Raw genomic sequence first — 14,381 nt, 5'->3', positions numbered from 1 at the left:
ATTGCTTTTAATAATAGATACTGACATTCTTTTTCTGTTATACCATACAGTCTCTCACACAGTCATGTTTAAGAAAAAAAGACACAAAGAAGGACACATGAAGCTCATGAGAGAAAAAAATAAAATATGCACTGACAATCCTGCTTCTAAGATCCCATTCACAGAGGGGGATAAAACCCTATCAGAAAACAGGCTACTACCTACCTGTCTGACTTTCTTCAACTAGGCACCTGTCCTCTCCACCCAAGTAGTCTACAACCTGATCACCCACCGCTGTGGATCAGCCCTCTCCAAAGCAGTACACCGAGTACTCATCATCAAATCTGTCTAGCACAGATGGAGATGGGAGGGAGTTCTGTCGCCTACATGGGCCTCTTAAACCCCTAATCCTCCTGGGCCGAGTTTGCTTGTTTCAGCATAGACAGCTCCTTTCCCAGCACACGCAGCTGCAGCGGCAAGCAAAGCAGGCGGGCAGGCGGGCTTCTGCCCGATGCGCAGCGGATTCCGATTTGTCGGAGTGGAGCGGGCTCCACAAAAAGCATGAAACCAGCCGGCGGCCTGTTACCCTCCTAAGCACGCCTGTAATGGCTACCCTGCACGCCCTCCGCCTGGGTGGGAGAGCCTGAGCTCTGCGTGCCAGGAAATCCCGGCAGGCGGGGCTGGCTGCCGCCTTGCTAGCTCCCCATCAAATCAATAGATGCATTTCCAAGGCTGGCCACGGGCGCTCCCAACCCCCGCACGCCTCACTCTTCTCTGCCACCCAAGAGTGATCGGCCTGTCCCCAAAGCCCAGGTCCCTGCCGAGGACGCCCGACTGGTCGCCGCAGGAAGGCTCGCAGCCACCAGAGGATCCACGCACCTGTAGCTCACAAAGGTCTGCCGCCCGGCTTGGCGCAGGAAGGGCCAGCGCAGCAGGCTCTCCTCCAAACCACTTCAGCCCTTGGCATGCCAGCAGGGTGGGCTACTGCATAGGCGAGGCTGGCTGTCACACGCGCCGGGTGGGGTGGGGTGGGGTGGGGTGGGGTGGGGGGCTGTGCTACGCACGACAGAGGCACACCCACACCGTCAGTCGCCGAGAGATTCAGGCGGCCAGTCCAAGAGAGAGCCGCCCCTGCCCTCGTTCAACAGAGGAAGGGAAGCAAAGCCGCCCCTGCACAGTCTGATTCAAAGCCTTAAAAAAAATTTTGTAGCAGTCCAAGCACATCAAACCTACCGCTTGTAAATCGAAGGGGGGGGGGGGGGAAGCGTGCCCCGCTGTGCAACCGGTTCCTGCGCCGCTGCTCCACACAACGACTGCTGCACAGGGCACCGGGGCGTGGAGACGGGACTGCGGGCGGGTGTGTGCGCGCGCGTGGGCCCCACGTTGTCCCCCTTGCGACCTTTATTGTGCTCCACCTGCCTAGCCCCCTATCATTACACCCGCTGGCGGCAAGGGATGGGCGGCGGCCAGATCTCTCGGGATTGCCTTCTTGCCCGGCTGAGGCTCCGGGGGGGGGGGGGGGGCGGCGGTCCTCGCAACCCGCGGCAGCCAGTTGCCATGGGGAGCCGGGAGGGAGGAAAGAAAGCGAGCCGATTCGCCACAGCCGAGGCAACCTCAAGCTCCTGCGCGGCAGCGGCGGCGGCGGCGTCTCCCAGCCCCTCCGGCCTGCCTGAGGGTGACAGCCACCCCACCTCCACTCCTCCTGGCCGCTCCCGTGGAGGGCATTCTCCGCCCCGCCCCGCCCTTCCCGGATTGACAGGCTCACTCACATGTCGCCGTCGCCTCGCCGCCGAAGAGCGGGCCAGGAGCCGTGAGGGACGCGCTTCGCTCTCCTCGTTCGCCTCCCTCAAGTCCGGCAAGCATGCGAGAGAAGGGCTCGCGCAGGCAAGGCAAGGGCGCGCGCGTCCCCGAGCGTCTCGCCTTCCCCGCTCCGCTCAACCAGCCGGGCCGGGGGGGGGGGGGGGTGAGCGCGTGCGCTTTTCCGTGTGGCGCGTGCACGCAAGTCTCAGTGCCCCCTCCGTCCCGTGTCTCCCACACACACACACACTCTCTCTCTCTCTCTGCCCTCGTTAGCCGAACCGCTTGCCGGTATAACCGAAGATAACGTATCCTGAGTGCACGGGAAGAGGACAATTTACACGCGCTATACTCACATGCACCTTGTCTATATCTGTGACAGACCGGTGTCCGGATCAGGAAGTGTAGCGAAGGGCCGATGAGCTCATAGAGTTTGCGCTCCCTTCCCCAACTGTGCCTGTTGTAGTGGTTAACTTGCACAAGTAGGCCACAGGAAGCACAGCCTATGGGACCTTTAAAATTGTTTACATAGAGGACACCTGCCAATTAGTATCAGGTAGGGACTTATTTTGAATTTATGTCGGAGATGTAACTTGATATTCTTTATTCAGAGTATTATGCTTTATTTTTCTCCATATAACATATTCATTCCTCAAGGTCACACAGCAAGCTTCCATAATGGTGAAGTTGCCAGCTCTGAGTTGAGGAAACACCTGGAGATTTTGGAGATGGAACCTTTGGAAGGCAGGATTTGGTGAAAGAAGGGATCTCAGGGTAGACTACCCTCCAAAATAGTGATATTCTCCAGGGGAGATTGCTTAGAATAGCAGAAGATCTTCAGGTGCCACCTGGAGGTTACCAATTCTATGGTGAGGAGAGTTGAGCTTGACTCTCCCAGATCCAAATCTAGTGGGTTTTTTTTAAAAAGGGTGCCTGTTCTGCCATAAAACATCAGTTTCTATCAGTTACCCTTATTTATTTATTTATTTATATATATACCGCCCTCCCCGAAGGCTCAGGGCGGTTTACATAAGAACAAAGAACAATACATAAAACAGTCTATAAACATGTGAATAACCTTACAATAATAATAACTAATGGTTGTAACCATATAACAATGTAACGGTATAAACAATATAGACAATACAACAGTGCAACAATACAAACAGGTTCAGAGCATATTGGTGAAATTCTGAAGGGGGCAGGGGGGAGCAGGGGCCCTTCAGTCGGTTATGTCTGGTCTCAACCAAATGCCTGGCGGAAGAGCTCCTTTTTGCAGGCCTTGCTGAACTGTTTAAGCTCTTTCAGGGCCCCGATCTCCGGGAGCTCGTTCCACCAGGTGGGGGCCAGAACAGAGAATGCTCTGGCCCTGGTTGAGACCAGGCGGACTTCTTTAGGGCCAGGGATCCTTAGCTGGTTATCCTTAGCTCTGACAAAGAAAGTTGTTTTTTATACCCCGAAGGAGTCTCAAAGTAGCCAATTGCCTTCCCTTCCCCACAACAGGTAGGTGAGACTGAGATAGCCCCAATATTACTGCTCAGTCAGAATAGCACCATCAGAATTATGATGAGCCCCAGGCCACCCAGCTGGCTGCATGTGGAGGAGCAGGGAATCAAACCAGCTAACCAGAAGCTTGCCCTTTCAAAAAGGTATCATTGCAAACACCCTATTCTAGCTACGCAACACTTATTTCTAATACAGTAGAACTCTTGCTTAGTATTTTTCTTGCTGAATTACTCCCCCCACCCAAAAATATCCTGATAAAACAGGATGTCAACTTCTCAAAGAGGAAAAGGGAGATAATGTCAGGCACTTTCATGGAAAGACAAAACTGGGCACCATAAATTTGGGGAGTGAAAAATATTATTGTTCATCAGGTAGCTTCAGATTCCTAAAACTGCTTTATATGTCTGAAAATAAAATATTCCAGTATAGTGCTGGAATGTTTGCACCTGCTAAATCCAGGTTGCTGTGGTAGCACTCCTCCCACCTACGCTGTGAATAAAGACAAGTGCTTGGGTTACAGTAAGGCACAATTTAGAATTCTGAGACTGCAACCCTATGCCTTCTTGTTGGAAGCAAGTCCCATTGAACTCAGAAAGGCTTGCTTCTTAGTACAAGGGTATATGATATGATACTTCAAAGTAGTGTGAATTTGTAATATAATATAAAATTAAATAGAAACCTCATACAGAATCAGTGGGGATCTTCCGTGGTATACTTCAAATAAGAAATCTAACCCTAAGGTGAAAAATTCACCCACAATACAGAGTATAAATATCAGATCAACAAGACTAAGAAAGTTATAATAATTGTCATAGACACAGAATACTCCCACTCACACCAAGCCACAGATCTTACATCTTTTTTCTACTTCCAATTACTACTCTAGCTATCATATCCTTCCATTGTAGTTTTATTTCCAATAAACAATATTGGAATTTCTTCACAGTTTGCCTTGAAATCCTTATGGGGTCACACACTCTTTTTGAGGATTTTTCACTGACTCTCTTACGAAATTTCTATTCTGCCCTTTAACAGTTGTATCCAGAACTGTTAACAGCTTTACAATATGCCAGGCAAAGCATCTTGAAACATCCCCACCTTTTTTTCTTTAAGAGTTACAGCTTGGTGTGTGAAGATGTCATCAATCAATGGATGTTTACAATTGACACAGCCTGGATAGCCACTGGAAGTTAAGCTGGGTCAGCCCTGGCTAGCACTTGAAAGGGTGACTTCCAAGGATTACCAGGGTCATGATGCAGTGGCTGGAAATGGCAAATCACTTCTGAACTTCTCTTGCCTGTCTGCCAGACAATCTTAGGATACCCTGGCTACAAAACACACATGTAATACAACCAATCAATCAATCAGATGTTTACAATTAGAGCCTGGCTGAGGCTGTATCTGTTATCTTTTCAAGCCAGATCTCTATTCTGATTAATTGCTCATGAGAGTAACCTGTGAACTAGGTTTGGGAGGTGGGAAGAATGCAGGGTGATATACTCTCAAAGTTTCCATCAAAGTAGGCAACTGATTGGTCCTGGGCAGGGAAAGATGATAGAGTAAGAGTTTACTTAAAAATAAAACAAGGTAAAACTGCCTGGCTTAAAGGAAGTAGTTATCAGGCTGTAAGTTAGCATTTTATTGTTTTTGTGTTGCATGTTTTGTGGATTCTATGCTGTAGTGAAATAAAAATAACTTGATGTTTCTAATGTAAGCCACTTGAAACAATATCCCTTTGTAAAAGTGGTATATACATCTCATAAATACTAGATGTAAAACAAAAACACACCAATTTATTTCATAACCCATAGTGTCAACAAGGTCCTCCTGGACTGGTCAGCGGAGAAGATCTCATCTTTAAACCGCCCGCGGTGCCACGAGCACCGCGGCCTAAATAAAGCGGTAAGGGCTGGTGGGGAGGAGTTAGGGCGGGCTCTGTCCGGGATAAAAACTCACTTCGCGGCTCCTGATTCGCTCCTCTGAGTGTCAATCCTGGACCAAGGAGGCAATGGGGAGGCGCAGTTCGCGAACTGCGCCTCCCCATTGCCTCCTTGGCCGCCATTGCCTCTGCCTCAATGCGGGGAAAGGAGCAGGGCCGCCGCGTGAAAGATGCATCGGCCCTGCTCCTTTCCACCCACACACCTGCCCAGCTCTGCCTTCTCCTGGCCGCTCCAGTGGCCGGGAGAAGGATGCCGCGAACGCACAGCCTTCTGCTGGCGCTTCCCCACTTCCCCCGCACTTCGCCGCCACTGCGGCAACAGCCTTTGGCCACCCAAAATGGTGCCACGGACTCCGGAGCCGCCACCCAGCCAATCTACGCTCACCCGGCCCCCGAAGCCTCACCCCCCCAACATGCCGCCGCTGCATGGCCGCCCGCTCCGGAGCCTGCACTGCCCACCCATCACACCAAGGCCACAGGCCCAGGACACGGCCGCTGAGCTGCTCCGTCGACACTGCCATGCCTGGCCTGCCGCCGCCGAGAGCCACGTCGCCGCCTGCCTCGCAGCAGCCACCGATCCACCAATGCGGCACAGACGGTAGGCCCACTTCCCCGACGCAAACCCCGGCCCCGCAGAACCCTTCCCCAGTCCAGGTGTGTGGGGGGGAACAGGAGAGACACTTCTGTAGCCTCACAGACCCGCCCCAAGCCATCTAGCGCCCATTTTATCCTGAAATAAAATGGGCTTTTTATCTAGTTTGCAAGAATATTCCGTAACAAGATGGCCTCTGGATTTTAAAAAAACCCTAGTAACTAAGGAGGCTTCAAAAGACAGTGGCAGCCAAAGAAATGTCTCTATGCATATAACAAGAAGAGAGCTACGTGGGAGAACTGTACTTTTATTTCCAAATCAATTACTTGTAAGTTCTGTATATAGTCTTTCAAGTCTTGCAGATGTTAACACAATACATGATTATTTCACAAATTAAGCAATGGAACAGTTTCTTAGGCCTCTTGCTGAACTCCACATCATTTTTAGTTAGCAGATATGCTCTAAAGACAAAACTGAAATTTAACCATTAGTGTTTTACTTCAGTGGATCTTAATGCCAGTACTGGAAAAATGCAGTTTTTGTTATTTTCAGTTGATTCAATAATAATGGTGGTAGAAAAGATATTAATGAAACACAGAAAACAAGTTGCAACTCTTTCTATGGAATATATAGAGACTTACATCTTACAAAGGTTTGTTTTTTAAAAAATCAAAGGGTCTTTCAGAATGCTGCACTATTTGGTATAATGAGGTCAGGTTTCCCAGCATGCCATCTAGGATATACTGTTCTGATGTAATGTGTTCAAAGAACTTGTCTTTAAAAGAATCTCAGTGTAGGCTTTTTAAAAAGTACACAAAGATCACTCTGTCTTGTCCAGAATTGGGCACTTGAAAATAATTACCTAATTTAAAAGCTTTAGTGAAAGCCACTCAATTAAGCCAATCAAGCCCACAGAAATGGTAGCTCAGTCCTAGTTCACTAGCAATGAGGACATCTTGTGCAATGGGGCAAGGTTCTGGAAAGTGGGCAACCATCATGCAAAGTAAGGACCATAATGTTCTAACACAGGGAATTTAGAGACTGTTCACAAGAACAATCTCACTGATTTTTAAAATATTTACAGGGAATCTAATAATCTCAATAGGTAGCTGAAGGAATTGTGAAGCTCTATAAGTAACCTTACTAAATAGTAGTCTGAGGAAGAATGCTTGCACTCAAAAGCTCGCACCTTGAATAAGTTGGTCTTAAAGGTGCCACTGGACTCTGATTTTGTTTTGTTGTGCTGCTTCAGACCAACACAGCTACCCACTTGAATCTAAATTGTAGTGTATTAGACTCTTGAAGCCTCCACCTGGATTGCCCAGAATAGTCCAATCCCATCAGATCTGAGAAGCTAAGCAGATTTGGCCTAGGCAAGTATTTGGCTGAGAGACTTCCAAGGAATAGCAGGATTGTGATACAGGAACAGACAATGGCATACCACCTCTGGACTCTGCTGCCTTGAAAACCCCATGGGATTGCCATAAATCAACTGTGATTTCACAACACTTTCCACCACCACCAGGCTCTTGAAAGAAATCATCATCACCCACATTAACCAACCTTTACAAAAAGGAAAGAAATGACGAAGGGCAGCTAATTGAAGTGGCTGTGGTTGAGCGTCCCCAACACCCGGTCCGAGGATCAGTCGGTACCGGGCTGCGGCTCCTCCTTGTCCTCTCCGGCTGCTGCCTCGGGGGCTGCCCTGTCACTCTGCCGCTGGCTCACCTTTGGTGCTCTCCGGCGGCCACCATGGCTGGGGCTCCCCCTTGTCATAGCACTGCGCAGCTGCTGCTGGCAGTGCCCCTCAGCAGGCGGTGGGAAGTCAGGGATGCCGGCGGGGAAGCAAGCGGAGCAGGGGCTCAGGCGGCAGCGATGTCCCATGGCAAAAGACTACCCACCCCCCAGCCCTCAGTAAAATTGTCAAGCGTTGACTGGTCCCCAGTGATAAAAAGGTTGGGGACAACTGATCTACAATGCGAAGGCCGCGAAGGCCATGGCGCCGGGCCGCGGTTCCCTCTCCCCGCCCCCCCCCGCAGTAAAAAACTTCCCAGGCCATGCATGCGCGATGCGCGGGCGGGCCGGGCAGTTGCCCTGCCGGTCCCCAGCATAAAAAAGGTTGGGGACCACTGATCTACAAGACATGCCGATTTCAGGTTCAGACCTTGACAGTTAAAAGGCAGATAGCAAGTGAGACCCTGGATTGCTGTTGTTAGTCTGATTAGACAATACTGATCTTGATAGACCAAGGACACTGACTTAGTATAAGGTAGCTTCCTGTTTTCATCACTGTATCTTGCTCCAGTGTGGTGTAATGGTTTCAGTGTGAAACTGGAATCTGGGAGATCCAGGTTTGAATCACCACTTTGCTATGGGAGCTTTCTGGGTGGTCTTGAGCAAGTCACACACTCTCAAGCCTAACCCTCTTCAGAAGATTGTTGTTATGAAGATAAAAAGAGGAGTGGAGAATGATGTAAACTGCATTGGGGAGAAAGGCAAGGTATAAATAAACTCCAACTTCTATTTAGTGACTACCTAGATAGAAAGGGCTTTTTTTCTTCTTCCTAGAGAGCCAGCATGGTGTAGTGACTAAGAACAGCGGACTCTGATCTGAAGAACTGGGTTTGATTCCTCACTCTACCATATGCAGCCAGCTGGATGACATTGGGCTTGTCACAGTTCTCTCAGACATGTTCTTGCAGAGCAGTATCCTCAGAGCTCTCTCAGCCTCACCTACCTCACAGAGTATCTGTTGTGGGAGAGGAAGGGAAAAGCAATTGTAAGCCACTTTAGGATTCCTTCAGGTAGTGAAAAGTAGGGTATAAAAATCCAGCTCTTCTTCTTTCTTCTTCTAAACAGACTAATGCATATTTCTAATTCTAAGAAATATTATTGCTACTGTGGACACGGTGCACTTATTATGTTGTGTATCAAATAACACCAGAATGGAGGGTTTTTATTAACTATTTGGCAGTTCACTATAATAAGAACATAGTTTCAGGCCACGGCGCTTATATCCACCCATTAACACAGTAATACTTATCATAGAATCATAGAATCATAGAGTTGGAAGGGGCCATACAGGCCATCTAGTCCAACCCCCTGCTCAACGCAGGATCAGCCCTAAGCATCCTAAACTTCTGTCTAGCCTGAGATGCAACAAAATTAACATTAAGGATGTCAAAAATATCACCATTTCCAAGAGAAACATAGGCATCTAGCCTGTCTGGGGGGAAAGCATCCCATGAACTCAGGAGGCCAGAAAAAGCATACTTTAAAAGCTGTGGAATATCAGTTTAGATCACTATTTTCCCAGATAGAATCCTAGACTGAGCACCCCTGGCCAGGCAACACAAGTTTTCCAAGCTGGAGAGTCTTAATACTTATACAGAGATTCTATTTTACTGATAGTAGATGTACAGAAAGCAGATGGAGGCCTAAGAACTTCCTTTGCAAGCAGTTCATTTGTTATAGCATCTATCAATACTATAGAATAAGAAATACAGGCTCAGGATATGGTTTTATCTGAAGCACCTGCCTATTTTAACCCAGCTGCAAATGTATTTGTGCTAGAATTTGTTTAAATGGCAAGATGCTGATAACATTGTAACAGGAACCCTTTTCCATGAGAGCAGCTGGCTAACAGACAGGACCTTACACCTTGCAATACAGAAAGAGCTGCATGAAACTACCATTTAATTCAAGTTAAATGAGGGTATTTAACCTTTCCCCCTTTTAGCACTAGACAATTAGGTTTGTATCATTAGAACATAAGACTGCCACCAATGATTTTCTAATTGCTATGTTACATAGCACTGTAATTTTTGTATGGTGAAAGTACTGGGATCTAAAAAAAATGCCAGGCAGGGAGGCTTAATTCTTCCCACAGTGATACTAATACTTAAGTATTCGTAGAGAAAAAGTTCTTACCAAGTAAACACTAACATGGGATTGTCAATGTTTAGCTGATCCCTGAACAGTTATACCAGAAAAGACTCAACCAGGTCTATTCCTTTGTTTTATACAAACTAAATTGTGCATCTTTATCATTTTCAACTCACATTGGTGATATTTATAATCAAAATGAAAAAAGAATTTTTTTAAACCTATATTTAAAATAAACCCCACCCTACAATACACTGGCAGCTAAACCCTGTTCTCTATGCGTTTGTGTCGTTAGAAACCCGTCTGACAAACTGTGTAAATTAAAAAATTAATATGCAGCACATGAACCAACAAAGAGGAGGAGAAAACAGGATTTCTATGGATTTACAGAAGAACTTATCAGGATTGTAAATTACTGAAATAGTATTTATTGTTTAACTTTTCCAATGTTTTGGATATTTTTGTAGATATTTTGTGATTGTTCCTCATATGAGACTGAGTTAACCCTTCCCTCTGAATGGTGCTATGAGTTAGACTAAGGATATTGTACTTTGGTCACATTCTGAGAAAAGGCACTGGAAAAGACAATAATACTTGAAAAAGTTGAAGTAAAAAAGAAAGACTCATGAGATGGATTGATTGATTTGATAAATGAAGCCACAGTCTGACCAAGGTTATTAACTATAGGTCATTTTGGAGGTCATTAATATCATAGATTTGTCATTAGAAGTGACTTGATGGCAATTAATATGCATGCACACAAACACAATAATTTCCTTTAATTAATTTGTAAAAGGCATCCTGCTAAACAGAGCATGTGTCTGAAATGCTCAAGTTACTGTTAGTGTTACACATAACCCCATCCCCAGACAGTTTGTGATTGGCTTTGCGTCCTGCAGCAGTCATTTTATGATCGCACCTACTAGTTGCGTCAAAATTCAAAAGTAGCCCACAGGATAGAAAAGATTGGGGACCTCTGAGATAGACTATATACCTATAGGATAAGTCTTTTTGCAGGATTGTGTTCTATGCAGGGAATCCATGCATGTTACAGCCTTAAACAGTCCACATTAAGTTCATTGGTACATATTATGCATACACCCATTTGGCTCTCAAAAATCTATATTAGTCTGTTATAATTCACCCAAATAAGGCAAATAAATTTTTTTAAGTGTGCTGATTCCTCTATGGTTCCCATCATCAGAAAAAAACAATAGTCCGGTGTCCAAAGTCTTCTAATTGTTGTTATGTGTTGGGAATTATCAACAATGATACTTTAATAAATAATACATAGGATAAGAAAATAAATCATATCTTCTTGTTGGGCCATCTATGTATTGTGCTTATATGCTGTGTTACAACAAAAACAAATGTTGATCCTTTTAAATAAACATTTTTCATCAGAAAAAAGCACATGCGGGGGAGGGGGATAACCCATTGTTTAGTCCACAGAGAATAATCCACAGATAAGTGCAATCAGATAAAATTTATCCAAAAGATGAGACTGCAGATCACTAGTTTCTGCATCAGATATTTCCACTTTAAATTGAAAGTAGTTAATTAGACACAGTTCAGTAGTTCATCTCTGCACTGTCATAAATCTGTTCTCTATAATTTGTAGTCCATAAATTTTCAGAATTTCTCTTGCTGGTGGCAGTCTGCCAGTCTTCCAAAATAGGTTGTCATTCCAGAGTGACGCTTTAAAAATGAGCCGGAAAATTATACATGTATAAAAAGGAGGGAAAAAAAAAAAAAAAAAGAAGTGCTGGGGGCTCCAGGCTGCTATAAGCAAAAGGGAAAACAAGCTTCCTGAGAGGTACTACTTTGAAAACTCCATCCAGAATATTCATCGGTGGTTGTGTAGTGGTTAGGAGTGCGGACTTCTAATCTGGTGAGCTGGGTTTGAGTCTCTGCTCCTCCACATGCAGCCAGCTGGATGACCTTGGGCTCACCACAGCACTGATAAGGCTGTTCTGAGTCCGAACAGTAATATGAGGGCTCTTTCAGCCTCACCTACCTCACAGGGTGTTTGTTGTGGGGATAGGAATGGGAAGGTAATTGCAAGCCACTTTAAGACTCCTTCAGGTAGAGAACCAACTCTTCTTCCTTCAGCACATGCATGTGAAGAAAGGCAATAGTAGTCAGTCTTAAGTTAGGAGCACAATAAAAATTATCTCAGATGTACATTGGTTCAAGATGCTTTAGGTTTTAAAAAGTTAATAACAAAACTGTAACAAGCTTGAGTAGTTTGTGTTGTGGGTAGATTGAGTAGTTTGTGTCATTGATATAAAATTGGAGAACTTTGGGTCAATGGTGGGTCTCATTGAGCCACTGTATATTGTACCAGTGGGAATTTCCAGAGGCAGTTTCAAGCACAGCAACTTATGGTAATGTAATTTGGATACTATCAGGGCATTTGTAGCTGTGGTCAAGAACAAACACAGCTGGTGAATCTAAATTGGTACAAGTAGCCATTCTTGGACATCTCTGGTTCTCAAGCACTAGCACTCAATTACAGCCCGCCCTATTCAAGAACAGAAAAATAAAATGTCTCAAACAAGATGTGCTCTGAAAGGACTTCTTGAGTATCATTGCCATTTTCATTCTTCCTCAATAGAACAAGAGGGAGAGATATAGAAAAACACACTCTGAGATTGCTCATGGGGATAGCATTCTCTTATTGGATAATATTTGCTCAGCAACATAGTTCACTGAAAATTTCCAACTCAATGTGCACAAAGATCTGCTACTTCAACAAAAAGTCATTCTGTGTCAATACATACAGTACAAAACTTTAGCACAAATTGAACACAAGACCAGCGTCAGGAAATGAAAAACTGATAAACTTTAAATCTTCATCTAATGGATTTTAACATTTCGCAATGGATTTCACAAGATATATAGATGGTTGTCAGGGGAAATATCCATTTGAACATCACTAGGGAGATTTAATCAACATAGGATAATTTCCTCTTTGTGGTGGATAGTGATGCTGATACAATACATAAGATGATGTATACTTAAAGCAATCGAAATCGGTACAGAGTTTTCCACAATTAATGAAGCCAGGAAAATATTCTAGCAACTGTGACTTAGTAAATTTACTACCATCACCATACATTGATTGTATAAGTCTTTGGAGATCAAACAAGCTATGTTACAAGTGTCTAATAATGTAATTAGAAAGGTTAATTGCACAAGCCCAAGTACAGCATTTTATCAGGCTTTGAACAAGAACTGTGACTGAATAAGCAGTCAGTTAATTTGAGATAAGAAGTCTAGAGACACCACTTTCACTTTAGATAAGACAGCACCTAATTCTAACTCTGAACTGCAATATAATAGAAACAATATTTGGCAGTATATGGCAATTCCTTATATGGTCATGGAATTGTTACATATCAGACTATCTACTATATAATAATTATTCTGCAAGAATATAGCTTCTCAAATTGCACATTATTCATACCACCTGTGGAATATTTAGATATGAGAGGCCTATTACCTGGAACATAGAACTAAACCTCTGTAGATCTCCACAGAGTACCATATATACTCATGTATAAGTCAAGTTTTTCAGCTCGCCTTTTCACATTGAAAAAGCCCTCCTCGGCTTATACACGGGTATATGCAGTAATTGAAATAACAGCCTTCTCCAGCTGTGGAATGCAGCCAGCCAATCATTGCATTGCCTTTTGTAAATGTGATTGCAAGCTGAGCTACTTGTTCTGGCAGCTTGTAGGACATCAACAATTTGACTGAGGGACTCTAATCTTTTTTTTCCTTTTCTTCGCTTCCTGATAACTTCTTCCAAACTATTATTTTGGTTTCTGGGGCTGTGGTGGGTTTTGGGGGTGCTTTGGGGTTTACTGTTTCTTTCTCCTACTGTTTCTTTCTTCCTTCTGAGGGGCAGCATTGTTTGCCTTTTCTTCTTGGGGTTGTGTTTCTTTTAAAAGTTGATTTTTATAGTTCTTTCAGTGTTCAGTGTTACAGTTCTTTATTTCAGTGTTTTGTTCTTGGGGGGGGCACTGTACTTATATAGTTAGAGTTGTCCAGTCTCCCAGTTTGGAAGCTGTTGTACTTGTAGTAGGTTGCCAACTTCAAGTACTGTCGTTCTGCTCTGGCTTGCTGGCCTGGGGGGGGGGGGCACTGTTTGGTTCTCCTGCCAGAGCTGTCCTCACAGAGAAGTTCTGTCAGAGCTCTCTCAGGGTGTCTGGCATCAAAAAGGAAGGGAAGGTGATTGTAAGCTGTTTTGAGATTCCTTTGGTTAGTGAAAAGCGGGGCTCAAAAATCAGCAACTATTGATCCTCTTGACTTTTCTGTATGTGTTGTGGGGGGGGTGGATGTTGACCCTCTTCGGCACTTACAGAGCTAGTTTACTGTTTTTCTTTGAAATAAATATTCAAAAACATTTAACTTACCGATGCCTCAATTAATGTAAATTTACCAATAGCTACTGCATTTCCCTGCATATTCAGGACCTAGACTCCTGAGAATCAAACATGGTGAGAAGAATAACAGTAAAAGGGAAAAGGCTATGTAAATTGCCTGATTGAATCTCAGTAATTTGTCAACTGAATCTCATTTGGCTTCTCAAGCATAATCATTTTGGTTAACAATTATATCTGACTTGTACTAAAGGAAATCAATGGTCTTCTTTCCTCATATTGTTAGTGCTTGCTA

The 14,381-nt window shown here is 44.7% G+C and overlaps 1 protein-coding gene across 40 annotated transcripts in view; it reads right to left on the bottom strand.

Moving 5' to 3' along the window:
* Positions 1 to 1,918, bottom strand: part of NRCAM (neuronal cell adhesion molecule) — a 193,182-nt gene extending 191,264 nt beyond the window's left edge. For 24 of the 40 annotated variants that reach the window (XM_077338528.1, XM_077338525.1, XM_077338540.1 and 21 more), the window contains exon 1: positions 1,749 to 1,916. The gene's annotated coding sequence lies outside the window, so the exon portion shown is untranslated. Of the gene's footprint in view, positions 1 to 204; positions 584 to 858; positions 1,011 to 1,212; positions 1,414 to 1,748 lie in introns of those variants that run through there. The other 16 variants (XM_077338555.1, XM_077338556.1, XM_077338561.1 and 13 more) reach the window with 6 other exon arrangements.
* Positions 1,919 to 14,381: the final 12,463 nt, after the last annotated feature.

This window comes from Paroedura picta, chromosome 5 (assembly GCF_049243985.1).
Source record: "Paroedura picta isolate Pp20150507F chromosome 5, Ppicta_v3.0, whole genome shotgun sequence".
Taxonomy (NCBI): Eukaryota; Metazoa; Chordata; class Lepidosauria; order Squamata; family Gekkonidae; genus Paroedura; species Paroedura picta.
This window is presented reverse-complemented; position numbering and strand designations above follow the sequence as displayed.